The 23693-nt window shown below is 45.9% G+C and overlaps 1 protein-coding gene across 3 annotated transcripts in view; it reads right to left on the reverse strand.

Annotated features, from left to right (window-relative positions):
• The window catches only part of WASF3 (WASP family member 3), a 76084-nt gene that overhangs the window by 36490 nt on the left and 15901 nt on the right, over positions 1 to 23693 (reverse strand). For 2 of the 3 annotated variants that reach the window (XM_052649970.1, XM_052649968.1), the window contains exons 1-2: positions 13184 to 13265; positions 4018 to 4110 (exon numbers count right to left, since the gene is read on the reverse strand). The gene's annotated coding sequence lies outside the window, so the exon portion shown is untranslated. Of the gene's footprint in view, positions 1 to 4017; positions 4111 to 13183; positions 13266 to 23693 lie in introns of those variants that run through there. The other variant, XM_052649969.1, reaches the window with a different exon arrangement.

The raw sequence follows: 23693 nt of genomic DNA on the forward strand, positions 1-23693 counted from the left end.
TATAACTGCTTAAAACTGGACCCGTGGGGGTGGACGAGAGATGCAGAGCAGAATACAAACTGGGAAGTGCCTGGAAATGCATTCGCTATTTAGATTCTGACATGATGGTCAGGCAGAAAGAATTACCGTCAGCCACAGACAAGGGACGAAAGACTACAACAGACCAAAAAGAAATAAATAAAATACACACACACACAGAAAAAAGATAACTTTAGCAACTCATCGGGCATGGCTCCAGAAGAGTAACACAAACAGCCACAGTTAATGGCTCGGGGAATCTGGCAGACAGAACAGCTAGCTCAGTCCGAGGAAGAGCTTCCTCCTGCAGAGCTCCCTCCTTCTCAGGGGATGCGATCCCCCCTCACCGGGCCCAAAGTCAGTACTGCAAAGAGGGTGAGCGCCAAGCAGAGACAGCTGCTCTGCCTGGCCCTGCCTCCCTCCTGCACCGCAGCCGGACAAGCCGGACCTCTGAGCCGAATCCGAGTTCTTCCACTAAACCCCAGTCCTCACCTACAACACGGAAGCAACAATGCCTGCTGCTCACCTCCAAGGGCTGCGATGAGACTGCACACCAGCAAGGCCAGGAATGCTGAAAAGTGGATCCCAAACCCCCAGACACTACTCCTATGAAGGAATCGAGGCTTACTTGACACATGAAAGAACTAGCCCCATCCCTCCCTCTCCTATTCAATTGGACAGGAAGGGGAGGACGGTTTATCAGCACCACGATCGGGCTGTGATCACATTGTGATGAGCAGGCCAGGCTCACGAGCTGCCTTCTGCCGTATTATTACTGCAGTATTCATTAGGATCCACACTAAGCGTCTGTTATGTGAATGCCCTTTTAAATAAAACTAAAATAGTAAACTTCTGATTCAAAGTATAATAAACATGTGACCTACACACACTTGACAAGCACAAGATTAAGCTGAGTGGCCACTGCATTATTTTCCTAAGAACACATGAAGAACACATGAAACCCTCGAGAGTGCTTTAAGACTTGTGAGGGAGACAGGGCTTTCTGAAAAACATGAATCTCAAAGAATTCTCAGGGACTCAGATTCTACTATATGACCTATGACCTCAAGGTTTAATTCTCAAAAGGCTCTAGTTTTTGTTTGTGTTCACTCACTTGACCATAAATTGAGAGTCTTCCTGGAGATAAGTCAGCATCTCCTCTTCTTGTTAAGAAAGATGCAGCTCTTTTTCTCCACCCTACTCCTTTACAGCAACCATCTGAGGATGACATTTGCCAAAGAAATTAACGAAAGTCCAAAATGCATTAAAAATAAATTTAAGGTCCTGGAGGAAATGAACTATAAGATGCAAAAGCAGATCATCTGCCAGTTGTGTAAAGAAAACACTATCGGCATAGCCTGAAATATCAACTTGAACCATACAAAATTACCACTTTTGTTGGTCAAAAATAGCCAAATCTTGCTGATTTATAGGAATGACATAAAGTAAGGTCAAAATAGCAATAAATCTGTAGAACCTATCAACTGTTCCCTAGCACACGTGCTACGAATCTGTGGAGTCTCTGTATTTTTAGAAACCAAAAGCATCCTGATGGCAGTATTTTTGGCAACTAGAAGCTGTGCTCATGAAAGAAAGTTAAGATAAACTGAACGGTTATTTTAGTTAACTACACTCAATTGTTTGCACTGTGAAAGCAGGAAGAGATGTACTAGTGAAATATCTAAAATTTGCAACACTCGGTCTCAAAGAGCACACCTGGCATCTTGTTGGTTCCAACACAGTATGCAAGGTGGGTTATGATCAACTCCAAAAGGATCATTCGGGTTTCCAGGTGATGCAGAGTCCTGCCTCAAGGCCATAGAAGCTGAGCCCAGTACTAAGGTCATCTCCAGAACTGACTGGGCCCCTTGTAACTGTTGCCAAATAACCCCCCTGATCCTTACCAGCCAGTTTTCCTGACCCCAAATTAGGCAAAAATGCCCATCCCGCTACTCTCCCTATAGCACCCTAACCAATCACTTAATGCCACCCTTTCAGCACAAATTTTCTCTGTCTTGAAGCTATACAAATTGGCTCAGTTCAGTCGCTCAGCTGTGTCCGACTCTTTGCAACCCCATGGACTGTAGCACGCCAGGCTTCTCTGTCCATCACCAACTCCCGGAGCCTACTCAAACTCATGTCCATAGCGTCGGCGATGCCACCCAAGCATCTCATCCTCTGTCATCCCCCTTTTCCTCCCGCCTTCAATCTTTCCCAGCATCAGGGTCTTTTTCAATGAGTCGTTTCTTTGCATCAGGTGGCTAAATTATTGGAGTTTCAGCTTCAACATCAGTCCTTCCAATAAACACTCAGGACTGATCTCCTTTAGGATGGACTGGTTGGGTCTCCTTGAAGTCCAAGGGACTCTTAAGAGTTCTCCAACACCACAGTTCAAAAGCATTCAATTAACCCCCCAAAAGCACTGATTCTCCCTGGTTGGTCAGGAGGTCAGCCCACTACACTCACGGTGCCCACATGATCTCTGCTCTTTGCTCTCAATAAACTCACTCCTTTCTGAAATGATCTATGCCTGGAACTTCTTTTCCAACTGCATTCGGACAGGTCATTTTACAGAAAATCAACCAAAGAAACAAAATCATAAAGCTGATGATGGTAAACTGGTTACACATGATAAATGGGAACATGTTATCAATACATATGTAAGCATTTTATATGTCATTGACACCCACTACAACTTTATAGGCTGGCAGATAAAGATAAACTTAATAGATTAAGAACTCAGGGCTCAAAAATGTAACTCATCCAGAGTGACGTGACTAGTAAGTGCAAGAACTTCAACTCCAAACTAGCTGTGGCAGGTGCCAAAGTCTTAGTATGTTTCTACAACTAAATCCTCCGTCAGCATCACCAAGTGAGGGTCCATGGTCTCCGAGGTGCTCTTAGGAATGTTTTTCAATGTTTTCAGCAGCTTATCAAGATTGTGTGTGTGTGCTAAATTGCTTCAGTTGTGTCCCACTCTTTGCAACCCCATGGATTGTAGCCCACCAGGCTCCTCTGTCCATGGGATTCTCCAGGCAAGAATACTGGAGTGGGGTGCTGTGCCCTCCTCCAGTATATCTTATATTATTACACAAAACATGTTGGTATATTCTAAGACATGACAGCAAGCATACAAAACAACTGTTAACTCCACCAAAGCTAAGTGACAGTTACAACAGAGTTAACAAATAATGTTGTTATACTCATAGAATTTGAGAGGACATCTAAACATTGTTTCAGATAGCCTTTTTCTTTAAAAAAAAAAAAGGCTATTTAATGAAGTTGAAACCAATGCATAACTTTTAAGTACTATACACAGCTTTCCAGTTACATTAACAGAAAGAAGAAAATGCCAAAATAAGACCTCCCAATAGATGATGCTGACTTTTACCTTTGAACTTAAAACAGTAATTTAAACCCACAAGTGATATAAATGTGTTGCCTTGCTTTCATGAGTTTCAGATCACAACCACAGAAACCAAAATGTAGTGGATAGTACGGGCTGGTATTCAGCAGCGACTCCCACCCCCTACCGTCCCTGCTACATCAGAGGCTAGCAGGCGAACCCACATTTCAGAGGCCCCTGGTGAGGAGAGCCCTGAATTTGCTTTTGCCTCTTTCCCTATCCATATACCTTATATTTCTTTTTCTTGCTTTCTTTCACTGACTAGGACAATTCTGAAGTAAATGTGCAAAATATACAGGGGAGAATATGAGACCCAGTTTAATGAGTCAGAAACTTCATAGCCACATTCGTGGTTCACCTAAAAATTAACAGGAAATGAATGTATCAAATTTCAGTTTTCCTCTTTCAAATCCTTACTGTTGACTAGGAACAAAAGCTTGATATAATACCTGGCTATTAATATTTATATATTAAACTATATTAATATTTAGGAACATTAACATACTTTCTCCTATTCTATTTCAAATTAACATTTTGAACTACAATGCTATAGAAAATAAATGGCTTTAATGATGAAATGCACACACTCTTACCATGTAGCTGTTGACTTATGGGTTGCAGAAATGTCCCCTAGGTAGCATCACCACTGGCTCAGGTATCAGTAGTAACAGCAATCAAAATTAAAGCTAAAAAGGAAAAAGTAAAATTAAATACCGGCAAGCAAAATGCATTCGAGTCTCCAAGAAAGTTTAAAATTCAAATTTCACATTTTGATTATTTCATCAAGGGAGCTCCAGTCCCAGAACTAGTTTTTTTTTAATTAGCAGGGAGCTAACAAGGAATGCGCATTCCGGTATGACTCCCACTCCTTTTCTTGGAATGAGCTCCGCAAGTAACTTCAGGGAGTCGAGTAAATAACAGCCAAAGGGAAGAGACACAAAAGCCCAGTAAATCACAGGTCTGTTCAATGGAACTGCTCACACACACTGCAGGCTTGTGACCGCCCTCAAATAATGGAATACCAATCCTTTGCACAAGAACTCTTATTTCAAGTCCATAAAAATTTTGGTGATCACTTCAAAAATATTTCAATAGTACATATGGGGATAAAACAGTGACAAAGACTCCATGTGGGCCGAACTGACCCTAGTGTTTCCAGGATGACTGACAGTAACAGCAAGTCTACAGAGTCACCTGAAGTTAAATACTGTTCACCAGTTAGAAGCTACGTGGTACCAAAAAACAGTATAGCTTCCTACTCAGAGTTATGGTTCACTGTGGAGAATACAGTTAAGAAAGGTATAGTGAACAAGCATTCATTCATCTAACAAAATTTTCCAAGTACCTGGCCTAAGTTGGCCCCCCCTTTCCAACATTGTGGACACAAAAATCACTGAGAAGACGCCTGCTCAACCCTGTGAGGGTGGCAGATGCTGGCAGATACAACACAACACAGTAGATGCAGGAAAGGGCAGAGCGCCTGGAAGTGGGTGGAGTAGAGCAAAAGCTCCCCAGGAGATCAAGGGCGGGTGGGGAGGGGTGAAGCTAGGAAAGGAGGCCCAGGAAAGGACAGGATGCAATGTCCTTAGGGAAGGCGAGCAGCCCAAAGTCTAGAAAGGGCTGTGTTGTGAGCTGTATGTGGGCCGGCAGATAATGAACACCCAGTTAGGATCATCACCATCCTTTCGAAAGTGTGAAAAAAAAAAAATAGATCGTTCAATGACACTCTGATCCACACATGTCCTAGTCTGCTCACTTAAAATTAACGGCAGCACATGACTTCCTTCCCCTTTCTCAGGAGCAGCTGTACAGCGGGCGCTTGATTATGCAAAATTAAAAATGACTTTTCCCTAAGTCATTTGCATAAGTGATCATCCTATTTTCAAAGACAGAGAAGTATCTCTGGGTTTTAGACGATCTGGGCCAAATTGCCCCTGAACCAGATCACCTCATCTACATGACTCTGAAACTAACCAGCATGTATGTTTCACTTTGGATAAGGTTATTATATATATCTGCTAGCCATGCATAAGGGCAAGGCCAGTGTCCACAAACATGTGTCCTGGGTGACGCTTTGTATTTACAGCCCTGGGTTACCTCTTCCTTCGGGAAACACAAGTGTGGATTTCCCCATTCATGTGAAAGGCTATGCAACTAATATTCTGTTATTAGTTATCGAGTGGTAAATGTCTCACTGCAGCCTAAGCAGAATGCTAATATGTCACTGACATCTAACTCAACCTTCGCAAGGCAGGACAGAACCATGCTCCCTGCCATTTCAATAAACAAAGAGCGCTGCCCACCATCCAACCAGCAGCCACGGCAGCAGCAAGTCAGCCCTGAGGGGATTCAGAATGGAGAAAAACAGGATACTGGTCCTAAGCAGTTAAGACAGAGGATGAAGGACTACATTCCATGAGCCCAGATCCCTGCATCCTCCCACACACAGAAAAGCACTAAAATCATTAACTTGAGACGTCTGTCTTTTATGATTGCTAGTGACCTTCTGATGCTCATTTGGAGCAGTTCCTCAGAGAAACTGCGAGGCTATCTTCCAGGCTCTAGTCCTCAGTAGGGCCACCCTCCAAATCAAACATAACTCCCAACTTTCAGGCTGCGTGGTTTTCTTTGGTTGACACAGGTAAACACCCTCACTAAAAAAAAAGAGGAAACTGGGGATCGGAAGGTGTCTTGTCCAGATGACACAGCTTTGGAGAGGCAGAGTCCGGACAGGCTGTCTGGCCACCACCGTTCTCTTAGTTACCACACCACACAATGTGCATCACAGGACCTCCTCGGGATGTGCACACGTGCACTCTTCTTTCCTACTGACTGGCCAACATGTCTAAGCTAAGTCAGGAGCTGTGAAGGGCTTGAAGAGTTAACTCGGCTCTGTGAATGTGCTGCCTCACTTTACAGGGGAATGTGAATCTTTAACTCCTTGGAAGTTACAGGTGAAGGCTGTGAAGTGTGAAATGTAGCGCCTCTACAGAGAGGTGTCACACCAGCTCAGGGAAACACGGTTACATGCCACACCATCAACGTGTAACTCAAAGGTCTACGTCCCCCGGTGAAGCCCTGGCCATGGTGCTGAACACGCCGCTCCTCCATGATAGCTGAACATGTGGCTACTCCTGGGAGCACAGCGCCCTTCACTTCCTGCCAACAGGCGTGGGTCTGTGATGGTCCCCACCATGAATGCCCCTTTTCTTCTGATTTCCGTGCATCCAAATTGGCTCCAGCCTTCACAGTGCAACCTAGAGTGGCCTCCTCCACCCACCCATTCCTCCCTTTGTCTACTCAAAGAACACTTACCTGCTGCGGTGATGTGTCAGGCTTCATGTGTGTGTCCCTACCCTGTCAAGTCAAAGCCCATACTGCACCCACAAGAACCTCCTGGTACCCCAGAAGAAAAGTCCTATCGACAAGGAATCAGCATTCAATGTGACAATGGTATGTGTGTGGTATTGAGTGCACAGGGGCGGGGTGACAGCCATGGGGGATGGGGGAGGAATTCACAACCTTGGCAACACTGCAGCCTTAATTCAGATGACAGGTGACCAAGACCTACAATGAGACAGGGGAGAAGTTTTTAACAGGAATGAACTTGAGAGGCATGGTGCTGGGTGATGGAGCAGATGGGCACTGGGGTGTCTCAGGGGTAGGGCTGGGCCTGGGGCAGAGGCAGCACTTCCTGGCTCAGCTCCTCCATACACACCCCCACCCCACACCAATGGACGTGCTCCACAGATGGACACTGGTCCATGTACAGCCTGAGCCACAGATAGCACTTGAGTGATTGCTTGACCTTGACAAGTGTTACTGAGGAGCTGAGTTTTCCATTTTATTTCTTAATTAACATTAAACAGCAATACATGGGGCCTTCCAGGTGGTGCTAGCGATAAAGAATCCACCTGCCAATGCAGGAGACATAAGAGATGAGGGTTCGATCCCTGGGTGGGGAAGATCCCCTGCAGAAGGGCATGGCAACCCACTCCCGTATTCTTGCCTGGAGAATCCCATGGACAGAGGGGCTATAGTCCATGGGGTCGCAAAGAGTAGACACAACTGAAGCGACTTAGCACGCACACACTCACATGCACAGCAATGCATGGCTAGTGGCTAAGAGATGGGACAGTGCAGCTCTTAACGCTGCAGGCTTGTGATTCTGAGCTGAGGGGTGGTCACCAGATCTGGGAGAGGGAACACCAAGAGAAAGGCACGCAGACATGCAATTATTTGTTGAATAGATGGATGAAGAAGTCAAAGGACAGAGGAACAAACTGAGTGAGCTTAAGGACTCCTCCCTTTAAAATCCCACCAAGATGTGGCTGTCCTTGTCCAGTCAGGTCTCCAGTAAAGTCCTCAACATGGGGGCATCAGAGTGCACTCATGCTGGCACCAGATCACAGCCTAATCCTTAAAACACTGCTATTAACTTAAAATCCCTTACCCTGTGGAGTACAAAAAAAAAAAGAGGGGGGGGGAAATAAAGAAAAAGGAAAAACTATTATTTTGAAACTACAATAAGTCATAGTGTAGATCAAGGAAAATCAACAGAGCCAGGATAAATATCTGTCTAGAAAAATATGTCTTTTTCTAAAAACAAGCGGCAGAGAAGGGAGAGGAGAGTGGCTTGATCCTGAGTTCAGGTTATTTCAGACAGATTACAGGCCACTCAGCTTCTAAGCGGTTCAGCTGAACTTGGTCTACACTCTTCTGTGAAAGAAATGATTGAACTTACTTACGAAATAACGCATTTTGTTCTAAACAGCACTTTTAAAAGGTCAGTGATAATAAAGTAGTCCCCGGGATTTTACCCTTTCCTCTTAGTTCCTACAACATCCAAAGTCAACACGAAAGAAGGAACTCTGTGATGTGAAAACATCTAACCTGAGAACAGGTTGTGTCTAAACAACTCACTGGTAATCTGCCAATAATTAACCTAATCTGATTGTATCAGGATTTGTTTACTATTTTGGTCCCTGCCATCCCGCCTAAGCTTCTGAATTCCAGTTTTCCAGAAATGGGGAGCTGCGTACACATGACATGCACACATGGTCCAGGACGGTGGGTTTTGCACTTCATTCCGGGGCCACCTTCCTCCTGAGACTCAGAGTCTAAGTTCCTCTCCCTCCAGGAGATCACAGCATCAACCATCTTCACTCTACACAGAGCAAGCTCTACTTACAAGATGGTGAGCACCCTGGAACACGCAGACTCTACCATCTTCAGAGAAACGTTTCGTCAGCATGTCTAACAGGAATGGTTTTAGCTAGAAGCGTGTGTCTAACAATATGATAAAACAGCGACCTCTGTGTTGCTCTGCCTGGCCTCTCACTCAGGTTGGTTATCTGAGCTTCAGCTCCCATGGCTGGAGTCATTTTACACCTCTCAGGTCAGGGCCGCTAGGGACACACTTAGCTGGCCCCACAGCCCAGCTCAACACGTAGGGAGCTCCTGTGTGGAAGTGCCGAGGGGTACACACGGTCCTGGCGCCCTGTGTGTGTGCGAGACATGGTCTCGGTGCCCTGAGAGCTTCCCCTGGAGAGGAACAGGGTGTGTGTGTGTGTGAGAGAGAGAGACACATACACACACACACAGTCCTGGTGCCCTGAGGGACACACACACACAGACACACACAAACACACAGACACACACACAGACACACACACACACACCACGGTCCTGGTGCCCTGAGAGACACACACACACACAGACCACAGTCCTGGTGCCCTGAGGGACACACACACACACACACACACACACAGAGTCCTGGTGTGTGTACACATAAAACAAGCAGCGGGAGAGGCACTGCGGTGTAAAACACAAGAATAACGTCGGCTGACATTCAGAGCCCACTCCAACTAGGCACACTCATTTAACAATGAACACAACCACATTAATAATCTTATGAGGATGCAGATGAAGAAAAATCCTCCCAGTTTTAAGTATTTGTCCATTTAAAAAGTATGTATCACAGATTTATATGCTAGGATCATAAAAACAATGGTTTCTCCCTCTTCATTCCATGATCAATGCTGCTGCTGCTAAGTCATTTCAGCCATGTCCGACTCTGTGTGACCCCAGAGACGGCAGCCCACCAGGCTCCCCCGCCCCTGGGATTCTCCAGGCAAGGACACTGGAGTGGGTTGCCATTTCCTTCTCCAATGCATGAAAGTGAAAAGTGAAAGTGAAGTAGCTCAGTCGAGTCCGACCCCTAGTGACCCCATGGACTGCAGCCCACCAGGGTCCTTCATCCATGGGATTTGCCAGGCAAGAGTACATGATCAATAACTACCCAGTATAACAGGAAGACAAAATGATCAATTCTTGATACAACGTGGCTGTGCAGAGAGCCACGGCTGGCCCACACCTCTGGGCTAAGAATCCCCAACCAGAGACTCAAAATAACCCAGATGGAGATCTGGGCCACATCAACGCCTCACAATCCATTCAACCACTGAGCATCTTCCTACGACACATAAGAAACACAGTCATGAATCAGGCGGAAACGAGGCCTGAAAGCGCTACGTGGCCAGAGCGACCCGCACAGTGTCCTAAGAGGAGAGGACCAGCTGCGACAAACAAGACAAGACTTAGATGTGCGTGCAGGATACAGTGACACCACAAGACTGATTCCTGTCCTCAGAGGCACAGGGACGATGTGAGGTCAATATAGACAAGTGCTCCGCCACCAACTAAAGATGAAGGCATCATGAGGGGGTCAGAAAGTTCCCAGGTCCAGAGCCTGCTCACAAAATAAAGTGTCTGTCCTCTCTGCTGAGGTCTGGGCAGCTACAGGAAATGCAGTGGCTGCAGCGGGAAGGGCCAGAGAGCCACCCACTGCTCAGTGCAGGCTCCCCTCTGGGTTGCCCCACCCCTGGGTGCTTCTCCTGAACACTGCTCAGGCAGGGGACACTGTAACCTCTCGTTGTGAACACCAGCTCTGTATTTGGTTCAAGCCTGCATCTTTATCACTTCAAACCCGTGCTCTCTGTCTGCCCTTGGAAACCAAAGAATCCACCTCAGCCACCCCCCACCTCTGCAGGCTTCCAAGGATCTGAAGGCAGGGGAGGGCTCCCAGCCCCTCTGGCCTTCCCCAGCTGCTCCAGTTTGCCCTTCACAGATGCAGGTGCATCAGAGGCACTGGGGGCCGCAGGGCACCCTCCCATTAACACAGCCAGCCTGCCTGCTCCGCCGGCTTTTCCTTGGGGTCCCCAAACAATAAGCACCACACCACACCACCCCACCCCACCCCACGGGGTGGCACAGCCAATTCCTGAGCAGGCTCCACAGGTTTCCCCACCTGCATCTCCCACACCTGCCCTCCTACCTGTACGCCCTTGGCCGCCCTCTGACCAATGAATGATCACATACACTGCTAGCTGCAGGTGGAGCCCGCCCCGTCCTCTGTGCCCACCAAACCAGAGGGGCAATGCAGGATGGCATGGTGTGGTGGGCTCTGGAGCCAGAATCCAGCTCAGACCGGGCTCCCACTTACACCCTCTAAGGCAGGTTATTTAAGCTTAAATTCCCTGGAATACAAAAATGAGACCAAGAATCAAAGGAATGATCCCTGGGACAAGCTGGCCTCCCAGCTGATAACACCACCGCGAGAGCCTCCATCGCTGACCCGGCGCTGGCCCTGCCTGGCCCCTGGGCACTGTGACTGCCCCCTGGGCTGCAGGAGGATCGCCTCATCCTTATATGCCCAGGGTTTCACACAGAAAGGAGCTCAGAGACCTCCTCAACCATCCTGGGTCCAGAACAAAACAAACAGTGAACCAGTAAATGAGCACACAAGAGTCTAAACCAAGATGATCGAAGAAGCCCAGATTAGGTCTGGTCTTACGTCTGCCTGGTTACTCATCACCACAGCACAAGACACCCGAGCTACTGGGAGACCAGAGAACTCAGAGGCTGCAAAAGTTTGGAAATTCACAGTAAACAATGAGTTTTCAAAGGAAAAGTGGATTTTCTAATTATTTGTTGCTTCTGCCAACTATAACTGTTAAGCGTTTGTAAATATATATATAATGTTTTTTGGGCTTCCCAGGTGGTGCTAGTGGTAAAGAATCTGCCTGCCAATGCAGGAGCCGTAAAAGACACGGGTCTGATCCCTGGGTCGGGCAGATCCCCTGGAGGAGGGCACGGCAACCCACTCGAGTACTGGAGAATCCAATGGACAGAGGAGCCTGGCAGGCTACAGTCCATAGGGTTGCACAGAGTCAGACACGACTGAAGCGACTTAGCACATACACATATAACATTTTTAACACACAGCAGAGAGGTCTGGCTGTGGGCAGCCACCTGAGTCCTAAAACTGCACTCTTCACTCCCAAAGATCTTTTAATTCCTAGTACCTGGCTCAATGCTTGGCACGCAAGCAATGATCAAAAGGCATTTGTCAAATAAGTGAACTTTCCCAAATGCCTTGGTTTAAAAAAAAGAAAATCATACTGCATCTTCGTGGCCTACTTCAGCCAGGTGCCTCGTGCCCTGGTGTCAGTCCCATGGTCACCACCCCAAGGGCGGGGCTCCACCCAGGGGAGCGGCAGGAGAATCTGGGTCAACAGAACCCCCGATTCAATGCAGCCCAACAGTTAATGAGCTTTTGCAGAAGGGGCATAAAAGACAAAGTAATAATAACTTGCACAGGATAAAATAAGGCTCCCAGCTCGAGGAGAGATTGCTGACTGGGAGCAAGTTTTCAGAGAGCTGTTTAGCAACGTTGTGGAACAATCCACAACCATTAGATACAAATGTGGACCGGGACCAACTGGCAGCTGTGCGCCCTGTGCTTTCACAATACTCACAGGCAGCCGGAGAACGGAAAAAACAACCAAGCAGCAGGACCGAGGCAGGAGACAGAGGGGCAGGCCTGACCGTCGCGGAGGGCCCGAGGACAGGCAAACAGGGGGCCGCCCGGGGACCCCTGAGCACTTCTTCCAGAACCCTGCAGATGACACAGTTACCACAAGCTTACCCATTAGAGACATCCCAAGCGTTTTTTTTTTTTAAACTTCCCTTCTTAAAAAGGGGACACTGTGTCCTTGGCTGAGGTCCTGGCACTCTTCTTGTTTGTGACCCCTCGGGGATGACAGACCGACAATTCTGGGCAGACCCCAACGACAGCAATCTGAACCCTGAGACAGTCAACTCAAGTAAAAAGATTTTCTTGCCTACACAATGTTATATTTTTCTCTGCTTTAATTACTGAATCCTGTAACTGGGATTCATCACTGATTCAAACAGATGCTAAAAATAGTCTGTTCTAGAATGTGGAATGAGAAGCATCGTGTGATTTTGCTACTAAATGGACTCTGTTTTTTCACAACTCAGTAACTTACTCTTCAGATATATTTCCTCTTTTTATTAACCAAAAACGTAAAACCCTCCAGATTCACATTAAACATTAATTTTCAGTACTAATTATGTATTTATAAGTTTGTAACTTAAGATCTCAGACATACACTAACTTTACTAAAAAACAGTCTCTCTGACTCCTTACCTCAATGTCTAATCATGACCTTCATCAAACACCTGATTGCAAAAATACAACCTCATTTACATATGATGAATGAATTAAAACGGAGCTGTGATCCAACAGGCCCCTGCTGCAAATGGCAAATTATTAATAACACCTTACATCTGAATCCATGGTGCCATTTACAAAGGGCTCTCACATAAATCGTCCCGTTTAATCTCTACAACGAGCATGATGCCAACAAGCAAGGCAGAAATTAACTAGCTTACCGTTGAGGAATTGGGCTCCAGGGGTGCACAGCATGGAAAGGTGGGAGGGGGAAGGGCCCTCCCTACATCCTCCTCACTGAAGTCCCACCTAGTATAACATTTCCTAAGCACCCCCAGGCAAGCCCGCTCACCACCTCCTCCGGCTTCAACAGAACTCAGGATAAGCACCCAAATAAACACCCAACTTCTCTTCTTCCTACTGAGGTTTCCCTCTGGATGCAGAGGCTCTGTCTTCTCACCTCAATGAGAAGCTCTGGAGGGTAAAAACAGCAGCTTACATTTCATGCTGTCTAGAATAACACCATGCACACCACAGGGGGACGCTGGACCAGTGTTATGACATCTCCTATCAAGAAACCATCGCAGAGACCAAGGTCCGACTTCACATCCCAACCCTGGCGTGGCTCTTGGCTTTGGCCTCACCTTCCTCGCTGCAGCTGTTAGAAAGTCCATCCCAGGCCATCATTAGTAAATATCAAGGAGGTTTCCTTAGCAATGATTGAAGTTGCTTTCACCTTTATAAATGGTCCCTGGCTTCTGACTGTGTGTTGGTTCTTGAGAACCTGGGAACCTGACCCACTGGGTGTCTCCATGGTGTCTATTTCCTTGCTATGACCCGCCTTGATTCCCATATGCCCCTGGCTTCTGTCCATTCCTTTAACTTCCAGTCCCACCTGATTCTCTCACCCTGACTTTCTCTCAACCCTGACCCTCACATGGACCACAGTCGGCCCCTACAGGGACCCACAGAGTTTCTACAACTGCCGGAAAGCGTGGCTACTTCTTCACTTATGCCTTGAGTCCTGCAGGTCCAAGCTCCTTCAAGAGAAGGACAGATGTAACTCAGATATGAGGGCAGTCACTCTGGCCTTCCCACAACAATATCCTTCCTCTTCAAACTTGGACTAAACAATATTACAATCTCCCAAAGTACCACACAGTCAGCAATCAGCATACTGCCAGACACCAAACAGACCATAACCAGATTAGGACTACTGTTTAGTTTCACTCAATATGCTGAATCTTACATTTGGACCAAAAATATCACATAAATGCACAAAAATACTTAAGAAATCTGCACCTTATCAGATGGAAATAGTGGATATAAATGCACAGCAGAGGGCTGGGTTTTTCCCATCACCATGACAATTTTTATGTATTCCAGAATGAAAATCTATTTCAAAGCTTTCTGTCTACCACTAAACCTGACATAAAGATTTCACGAGCAATTCAACAAGTAACGTCAGTTCTTTTTCTCCCTGGGGACAGAGTATAGTCACAGCCGCTGTAACAAAGGGGTCCATAAACGCTGCCCCCTCTCCCAAAGGGGACCTGTTCATGCAAATGAGACAGATACACGCAGCTATCACAGTCTATGATACGTCCGCATTCAAGTCTCCGGAGCCCCCGGTCACACCCTGCAGTAGCCACGTCAGAAACACACTGAGGAGGAAAAACACAGCCCATGGGAGGAGACAGAATAGGGGGGAATGATAACCGCCCAGAAAGATAGGTGAAATTTCAGTCGCTTGGAAAGTAGCTCATCGCTAAGGAGGAAATGGGAAGGAACTGAGAATGGCTCCCACACCCCCAACCTTCACTTGTCTCCACAGGGAACAGGGCAGGAGGAGCAGGTCGTGACGGAAAGGGAACACTTACCAGCCTGGAGGAGGGGACCCGAGGTGCAGGGAGACCCCCAGAGCCCCAGTGAACAGAGCTGAGCCCAGAGTAAGAATGTCAGGGTCCGCCAGCACGGCCATAACTGGGCGGGCGGAACAGAGACCTGGCAGGCGGGAGGCCAAGGGGATGAACACGGATGAGAAGAAACAGCCTCTGAGAGCAAGCGCCAGCGGAAAGGCGCTCCCCCAAAATGCCAGTGGAGGTAGAAACTGTTATACTTCTGTTGTCAGTGTATGTTAAGAGCCTTAAATTATTCAAATGATTTCAACTAGCAATTCTTTATATATATGGAAGTGACAGTGAAAGTCGCTCAGCCGTGTCAGACTCTGTGACCCCACGGACTGTACAGCCCACCAGGCTCCTCTGTCCATGAGATTCTCCAGGGAAGAATACTGGAGTGGGTTGCCATGCCCTCCTCCAGGGGATCTTCCTGACTCAGGAAACGAACCCAGATCTCCTGCAGTGGAGGCGGATTCTTTACCATCTGAGTTACAATGTGTCACTATATATATGCTGCTGCTGCAGCTAAGTCACTTCAGTCATGTCCGACTCGGTGCGACCCCATAGACAGAAGCCCGCCAGGCTCCCCCATCCCTGGGATTCTCCAGGCAAGAACACTGGAGTGGGTTGCCATTTCCTTCTCCAATGCGTGAAAGGGAAAAGTGAAAGTGAAGTCGCTCAGTCGTGTCCGACTCTTAGCGACCCCATGGACTGCAGCCCACCAGGCTTCTCTGTCCGTGGGATTTTCCAGGCAAGAGCACTGGAGTGGACGCCATCGCCTTCTCCACACTATATATATAAATACATTCTAAAGGAGTAAACACAAATGTGGGCAAAGATTCGTACATTAAGATGCTCCCCTTAGTGTTACTTAAAATAATAAAACACTGGAGAAATAGGGCAAACAATTTAAAGCAAATTATGTTAGGTTTGTAAAATAAATTATTAGGCAACCACCTATGTTGCATTTTAGAAGACTTCCAAATTACATGGTAAAAAGTCTTATGACAAGAGATTACATGGGAAAGCATACAAAATAGTATCTACAGTATTAACTTACGAAAAAATTATTTCTTGGGTATCTACTATGTACTAGTGCCTAGGTCCTAGGGACCTAGTAAAAAATGCAGTAAAAGATAAAATTCCTTGTTTTTGTGGAGCATGGATTCTACTGGTAAGCGTCCCAGAAAGGGTAAATAAATAAATCTGCAAGAGAATCTCATGTGAAATAAATGCTAACGAGGCAAACATTAACAGATGATATAAAAAGAATATCAACTATAATAAAAAAAAAAATCTGAAGTTGACTTAAAATATAAAGCAAAAGCCAAAATGTAAAATAAAAACCAAGAGCGAATTTCAGGTGACTTAATTTCAGGTCTAGAAAAATAAAGGTGGCATTAAGACAACTGAAAAAGTGTCTGGGTCCTTTATGGTTTACCCTTCAGTATCCCCAGGAGGCGAACTTACAAGCTCTCACCTCTTTCAGCCTCAAACATAAAACTCAGGAAGTGCAGGAAGGCAACCTGCCCAGGGAGGCCGGGGCTCCACCTATGGCTCCCAACAGCCTGTTCCCCACTCAGAAGGCAGAGCAATTCTGTCAGCAGGGGAGCTGGATCTCCGCCTCTCCTGGTCTGAAACTCTCTACGGGCTGATCACCTCACTCAGGTAAAAGCCACCAGCCTTGCAATGGCCTGGGAGAGGCACCTGGCCCCTGGCCTCCCCTCCCTTCACCACTCTGCGCTCCTCTCTCCCTTCGGACTCTGGCCACCTCCCTGTCCTGCAGGGATTCCTCTTCCCCCAGGCCACCTGCCCCCTTCCAATGCGCACGTGTGTGTAACTAAGTTTCCTCCTCTGCTGCCCACTTCTTCCATTAATGGCAGCTCAGCAGGGGTGGCGCAAAGTTTTTTCACTGTCTGGTTCACTGATGAATCCTTGGTGCCCAGACAGCCCACAACACATAACTTGGGAGTCGATAGCCAGCCTGCTTTAAGTCCATGTGGCGTTTCATCCCTACTTTTTATACAGAAGAAACTAGAGAATTATGAGACTATCAGATTTTAGATGTATTTATTTTGAACTTTTCCTCAGTGATCTCATCTAGATCTGCCTTGTACTTAGGTCTCAGCCAGATTACTTTCTACAAGTAGATTTTCAGGGGATATTTCTGGTTTAAGAGCTACATTTAAAGATGAGATCTGTAGGAAGAAAGACATTTTATAAAAATCATCAACTTATCAACTTATGCCTCCTTTTAGTTTTCCACTCAAATAAGAAAGGTCAAATTTTTTTTTTTTAATGGCTGAAGTGAAAGTAAACATCACGTTACATCTTTTTACAGAGTGAGAGATGGCAATCTTACAATTAAAAACAGTAGTCAGAAGATTCACCCTTTTTTTTTCTGAGTCTGATTAAATGGGGACGAGAGATCTTCTCAGCAGAGGATCACAGATAAGAAAAGAGCAGGGTAGAAACCCGAGCATTCCAGCCTCCAGCCAAGAACATCCGGACGGTGTCTTGCTGGTGAGGATGGACAAAGCATATTAATGAGAAATCCTGTTGTTAACGCTATTCAGATGTGGGCTCAGCACCAGCTTGCCCAAACGGAATGGGTTTCATTCACAGGGGAGGGAAAGTTACACACACGAGAACAAAGGCGTGTTTACATTCCCCATTCACTGCTGTAACCTGAGCTTCTGAGGCCACCTTCACCCGCGCTGGCAGAAATCCAGGAAGAGGTGGTGGTGGTCAGTCAAGGAACCAACACGGGGACAGGATGCTGCCCTGCTCCAGTTCAGCGTGAGACGCATGACAAGGGTGTTTGTTCACCAAGGCTAAAATCTAAAGAATCATCTAGCCAAGCAGCGCAAGTCTAACCGCATCCAAGATCACACAGAGCACGAGGTCTAACACTGAGAAGACGGTCCACTCCACCACAACCTTCACCAACGGGACTGCTTTTAATGTAACTGCAAGAGAAGCGCACATACACATCTGCCCAGCTCCGTGGTGCTTTGAAGAAATAACCAAAGGGGAGATTTAAACACCAGATATATGCAAAATCATTCCCAAAGGATTTTTACTCTCGGCATTCAACCAATGTTGAATCAGCAAGACGCCTCCTACACAGGCATCTATGGACACCCCCACACCAGGTCAAGGTCTCTAACTTTCATGGAACTTGGTCACTTGCGACATAGGTAACTGGCCAGACCATACAGTCCCCGATGCCTGCTGCGTGGTCACGGCTACAGTCCTACTGATCACGATCGACCTGCTGGTCCTGGCGGTTCCCGCCAGGCGCGCTCACTTCCTTCTGTGCTCTGCTGGCACCTGCCGGCTCCCGCTGCCCAAACCGGTCCCAAGATGAACCACCCTTAGTGCTATATCTGATGCCTGACAGAACAAATTGAAACTCTTCCCAAACAAATCCTCTCACAAAACAGAAGACTCCCTGCGGCCCAGGGATTCGTCTGAACAAAAACGGAACTAAGGGAACTAAGTCACGCTCCATCCAGAGATTAACAGAAGAGCAGGTGCGAAGAGGACTTTCCTGTGGCTCAGACAGTAAAGAATCTGCCTGCAATGCAGGAGACCTGGTTCGATCCCTGGGTTGGTAAGACCCTCTGGAGAAGGGAATGGTAATTGACTCCAGTGTTCTTGCCTGGAGAATTCCATGGACAGAGGAACCTGGCAGGCTACAGTCCATGGGGTTGCAAAGAGTCAGACAAGAATGAGCAACTAACACTAGGCATGGAGAAGTGCCTAACCTCAAGTGACATCCATAAATGCAGAGAAGAGCCACTGTGCCATACGCTATTTTCACTTATTATATTAGCAAAGGTTAAGACACAAAAATCTACATGCTGGCCAGGGTTGAGGAACAGACACCCTGACGCTCTACTGGCACACATATTAACTATAAAGGAAGCTTTTTCAGATAGCAAAGGGTGCCCAAGATCAAATTAGAATCTAAGGAAAAAATATGTATTTCCCGGGTTTCCCTGGTGGTTTGGTGATTAAGAATCTGCTTTGCGATGCAGGGAACCTGTTTGACCCCTTGTCCAGGGAGATCCCACGTGCCTTGGGGCAACTAAGCCCATATACCACAACGCCTGAGCCAGAGCCGCAACTACGGAAGCCCACAACTACTGAAACTCCCACACCTAGAACCCATGCTCCAAACCAAGAGAAGCCTCTGCAAGGAGAAGCCAGCACACCCCAACAAGAGTAGCCCGCTCACTCCAACTAGTGAAAGCCTTTGTGTAACAATGAAAACTGAGCACAACCAAATAAAAGTAAATAAACAATTATTTTAAAATTACGTGTTTCCCAGAAGGCAATCTGTGATTGACAACAGACACAGAAGTCAATTTGGACAGAAACACGCAGGGTTAATTTGACACCCCTCCCCTCCGCCCCGAACCCATGCACACACACACCCTCCCCGGCCGCAGTGTGACCAGGACGGACATGACCCAAAACGGGCTGGTTGGCTTTCCTCCCAGGGCCTGGGATCTGAGACTCTGATTCTGTTTGACCCCCGTCATGTGTGCGCCAATGAAGGAAACTCACGTCAAGGGCTTTACTGACTGAAGTCCCACGTTCCTGGCATGTCCTCTTCCTACTTAGCACACAAACAGCATCTGGATCCAGTCAACTGACTCCCAGTTTGAATCTTCCAAATGTAGGATTGTTGTTGCTGTTTTTCAGCTGCCCTGTCATGCCTGACTCTTTGCAACCTCGTGGACTGTAGCCCGCCAGGCTCCTCTGTCCATGGGATTCTCCAGGCAAGAATCCTGGAGTGGGTTGCCATGTCTTTCTCCAGGGGATTTTCCTGACCCAGGGACTGAACCCTCAGTCTCTTTAAAGGCAGGCGGATACTTTATCACTGAGCCCCCAGGGAAGCCATACTCTGAGATTATTTTCTTATGCTCTTGTTTTTCCTAAACTCCCTTCTTTAACCTTTCTAATTTCATAGTGGTGATTTAACAAGTTTATCTGATGACTATATTGATCCCTATGATTCCCGTTTCTTAAAAAGACTGTGTCTGCTGTAACTAGAGTCAACACATCCCAAACCTCACCCTCCACTTCAGAATACCATTCTGGTAGAATTATAGGATTTTTTGTGGCTCCTTTTTTAGGTTTTTTTCTTTAAGTCCCATAACAATTTTAAAATCCATGAATCCTGAAAGAAATTTTCCAGAGGGGGCAAAAAAAAGAAATCGTCGTCTCCTCACTTTTAAAACTCACGTTAATGGTAACTGCTATTCACCGACAGATGAAGGCCAATCTTCTCCCATCATTTGTTCCATTATTTTCCAATCTGTTACAGAATCCTACAGAGTACAGATGTTATGTGCCCTTCAAAATGTAAACTCTGGCTCATCTGAGAATTAACACAGCCTTGATTGTCTCCTCCCATAATCATTCCATCCAAGGCCTTCCCCGGCCCTAACAACGAACACTCAGAAAGGGAAGAAGACATATACATACTTATTTCAATCATAATAGTCAACTGTGACAACACAAAGAATGCAAGCTTTCAAAGCACTTAATTCTGCTGAAGATGCAGTCGCGTTACATGCTTCGAAAATAACGCACTCCCCCATCCTGTTTTTAGAGAACTTTGAAAATCTAGACAATATGCTTCCTTTCAAAACACCAACTGCTTACAGAGGAAAAGAAAGAAACAGACAAATGATCTTGCCAAGAACCACTTCTGCAGTTTCTCTTGTTGGAGTAGCCCTTTCAGCAAGACAAAGATGTAAATTCAATCCTTGATGGGGTTGATGATATACCACCTCTCGTTTATCTAGAACTGAATTTTAGAACAAAAGAGAGCTAACAGGACTCTAATTCAGTTGGTTCCAGCTTTTCCAAGGACGAGCACCCCACTTCGATGCTAAAAAATGTTAAGGGTTCTTATAATAGTTGTGTCTAGAGATTGACAAAGTTAAAAAAAAAAAGTGAGCACACAGCAATTCTTTAAAAGCACCCGCAAACAGGTGTAAAATAGTAAAACATGAATCTGATTTTTATTACAAAGCCAGTTAATGTCAGAACTAGGTTTAAAATCAAGTCTGTAGGCTACCAACACAGATGGGGCCCTAAGAACCCAGAGTGTCACTCATCACAGAGGAAGGTTTTCGGTAAGCATGCCCAACAATCCTCTTAGGAACAAGACAAGCCGATTTTAAAGTTCTCATGGGAATAAAAGCAGAGATGTGAAATTCTGAAAAAGAAGACCGAAGAGCTGATAGCATCCCCATCAGACACAAAGACACTAAAGCTACAGTAATTAATCAGTGTGGTGCTGACTTCTGAGTAAATACATCTATGATGGAGCAGATTAGAAAATGCAGAAAATGACAAATACATACACATCTAGGAACTCAGTCTAAAATGGATGTGGCATTTCAAACCACTGGAGTAAAGACTATTATTAAATGCTACTGTAACAATCCATTAGGGGGTTAAAAATCCACTGAGTCTGAACCCATCCTTTATAGCAAAAGAAATTTCAAATAGAGCCAACAAAGGACTGAAAGAAACAGAAGATTTTTTTTTAATATGTATCTTGCAGTGGAGAAGGTCTTTCAAAACATGATCGAACAAGAAGCCAAATGTTAAATTACTTGAAAAAAAATCAAATATTACGTCATTACTGAAAATCCTATGCATGCACTGTCAGTCCTGTCCAACTCTTTGCTACCCCATGGACTGTAGCCCACCAGGTTCCTCTATCCATGGGATTCTCCAGGGAAGACTACTGGAGAGGGCTGCCATTTCCTCCTCCAGGGGATCTTCCTGACCCAGGGTCAAACCCCATGCCTCCTGCATCTCCTGCACTAGCAGGCAGATTTTTCACCACTGAGCCACAATCATTTGAAACATGACTGAACAACAGAAGCTAAATGTTAAACTACTTGGAGAAATCAAATATTATTTCACTATTAAAATCCTATAAACAAAGCCAGAATTGTGCACTAGACAAGGCCTCCTTCAGAACACAAGGGTTCCAACCAGCAAACACACCCAGGTTCTCTGCCACTGGTGCACAGCACACCTGTCTGCTATACAACCGCAGCTCACTCAGAAGACAGACAGCCTTAAAACAAAAAACAAAAAACCTAAATCTCACAGAATCCATGGGAACAACATCAAACCTCTCTCTCTTGCCTGGGCCTGGGAAGTGAGGTTTCTAGGGCACCGTCCTCAGCTACAACCTCCACTCACACTGGAAACCGTCAGCCACACAGTAAATCTTTCATTAGGCATCTGGGGCCACAGCTGAACTTAACAAAACATACACATGGCAAAGCAACAAGCATTTTTTCCAGAATGCGCCTGCTCTGGGGTGTATGGTCTGACTGTCCGCACGCAGACTCAGCAGTGAACGCTTACTGATTTATGATGTCCACAGACACGACTGGGTACCTGCTGTATGTAAGTTGTGACACCAAACTCTTAAGACGGAGCAGAACCAGCCCTCTGCCTTTGAGAAGCTTACCGTCTAACTTATTAGCCAAACAAACCATACGCATCAACAGGAGCAACGTGTATCATGTTTCAATCTTCTCACTTCCCCATGTGACCAAATAAAGCCAAACAACTGTTATCTAATGTATTAGTTATAAGCAAATCACTTCTAACCATGTGTTTTTTTTAAACCAGTTCAGGGGTTACCTAAGTGCCTCAGCCCCAAACTAGAAGGCACCACAGAATAGCCTCTTAGCTGAGTGGGGGCTCCCCTGGCATGGTAAAGTAAGCAGCTGCTGTGTGTGTGTGTGTGTGAGACTCAGTTGTGTCTCTTTGCAGGGTAATGTAAACAGCTATTTCGTGTGTGTGTGTGTGTCAGTCACTCAGTCGTGTGTGTGTGTGTGTGTGTGTGACTCAGTTGTGTCTGACTCTTTGCAGGGTAATGTAAACAGCTATTTCGTGTGTGTGTGTGTGTGTGTCAGTCACTCAGTCATGTCCGACTCTGTGACCCCATGGACTCAACCGTTATTCAATATCACGTAGGTCCTGAAACGATGACATTTTTACTTCTCGTGGATTCTTTCCCCTTTATCCACATCCTGTTTTCCTCCAAGTTCTCATCCATTCACTCTCTTGGACATGAACATAGCATTTGCTGCAATTACATATTTGCTCACTTCTGTCCATTTTTGCCAAGTTTTCTTCCTTTTGTGCTTCCCATGCTATCACTTTGGAGGATATTAATGTATTTCATGATGGAAGCTCTGATTCAGAGGGAATTTGCTCCTCCCCCACCCCACCATCACTCCCCAGAGAACGGGAGACATTTCTCCTTCGCGTCCTTGGCCAAACGCACCAGCCATCGGAACTATCAAAGGAGAAACTCTTTTCATCTTTTTCGTTTACAAAGTCTTTGAAACAGTTCTGACTTTCTGTAAGGTCATCTGCAGGGCAATTCTGACTTTGCAAGAGATTCCCAAATCTCTTATCCTATGTGTACCTTCAGCATACAGAGTCGAAAAAGATTCCTGAATAATTATTTCATGTGTTTCTTCACTGCCCATGAACATTCCCCATAAAGCTGAAAAAGATTTTATAGGTTCCTTATTTTAATTTGAGGAAATGACTGAACTCAAGACAAAGCATCCTTTAATCTGGTAGTTATGAAGAGATGAATGAAATTATAAGTCAATTCCACTAAGCCATCCTTAATAATTTCTGCAATAAATAATTCTTTGGTTAACAACCAGGACTCTCAATATACTGCAGTGAATATATTAAATGTAGATTAGGTTAACAGAGGCCCTATAGTCTTAATTTCAGACCCCATGACTAGTTTCATAAA

The sequence above is a fragment of the Budorcas taxicolor genome, chromosome 12 (assembly GCF_023091745.1).
Source record: "Budorcas taxicolor isolate Tak-1 chromosome 12, Takin1.1, whole genome shotgun sequence".
Classification (NCBI taxonomy): domain Eukaryota; kingdom Metazoa; phylum Chordata; class Mammalia; order Artiodactyla; family Bovidae; genus Budorcas; species Budorcas taxicolor.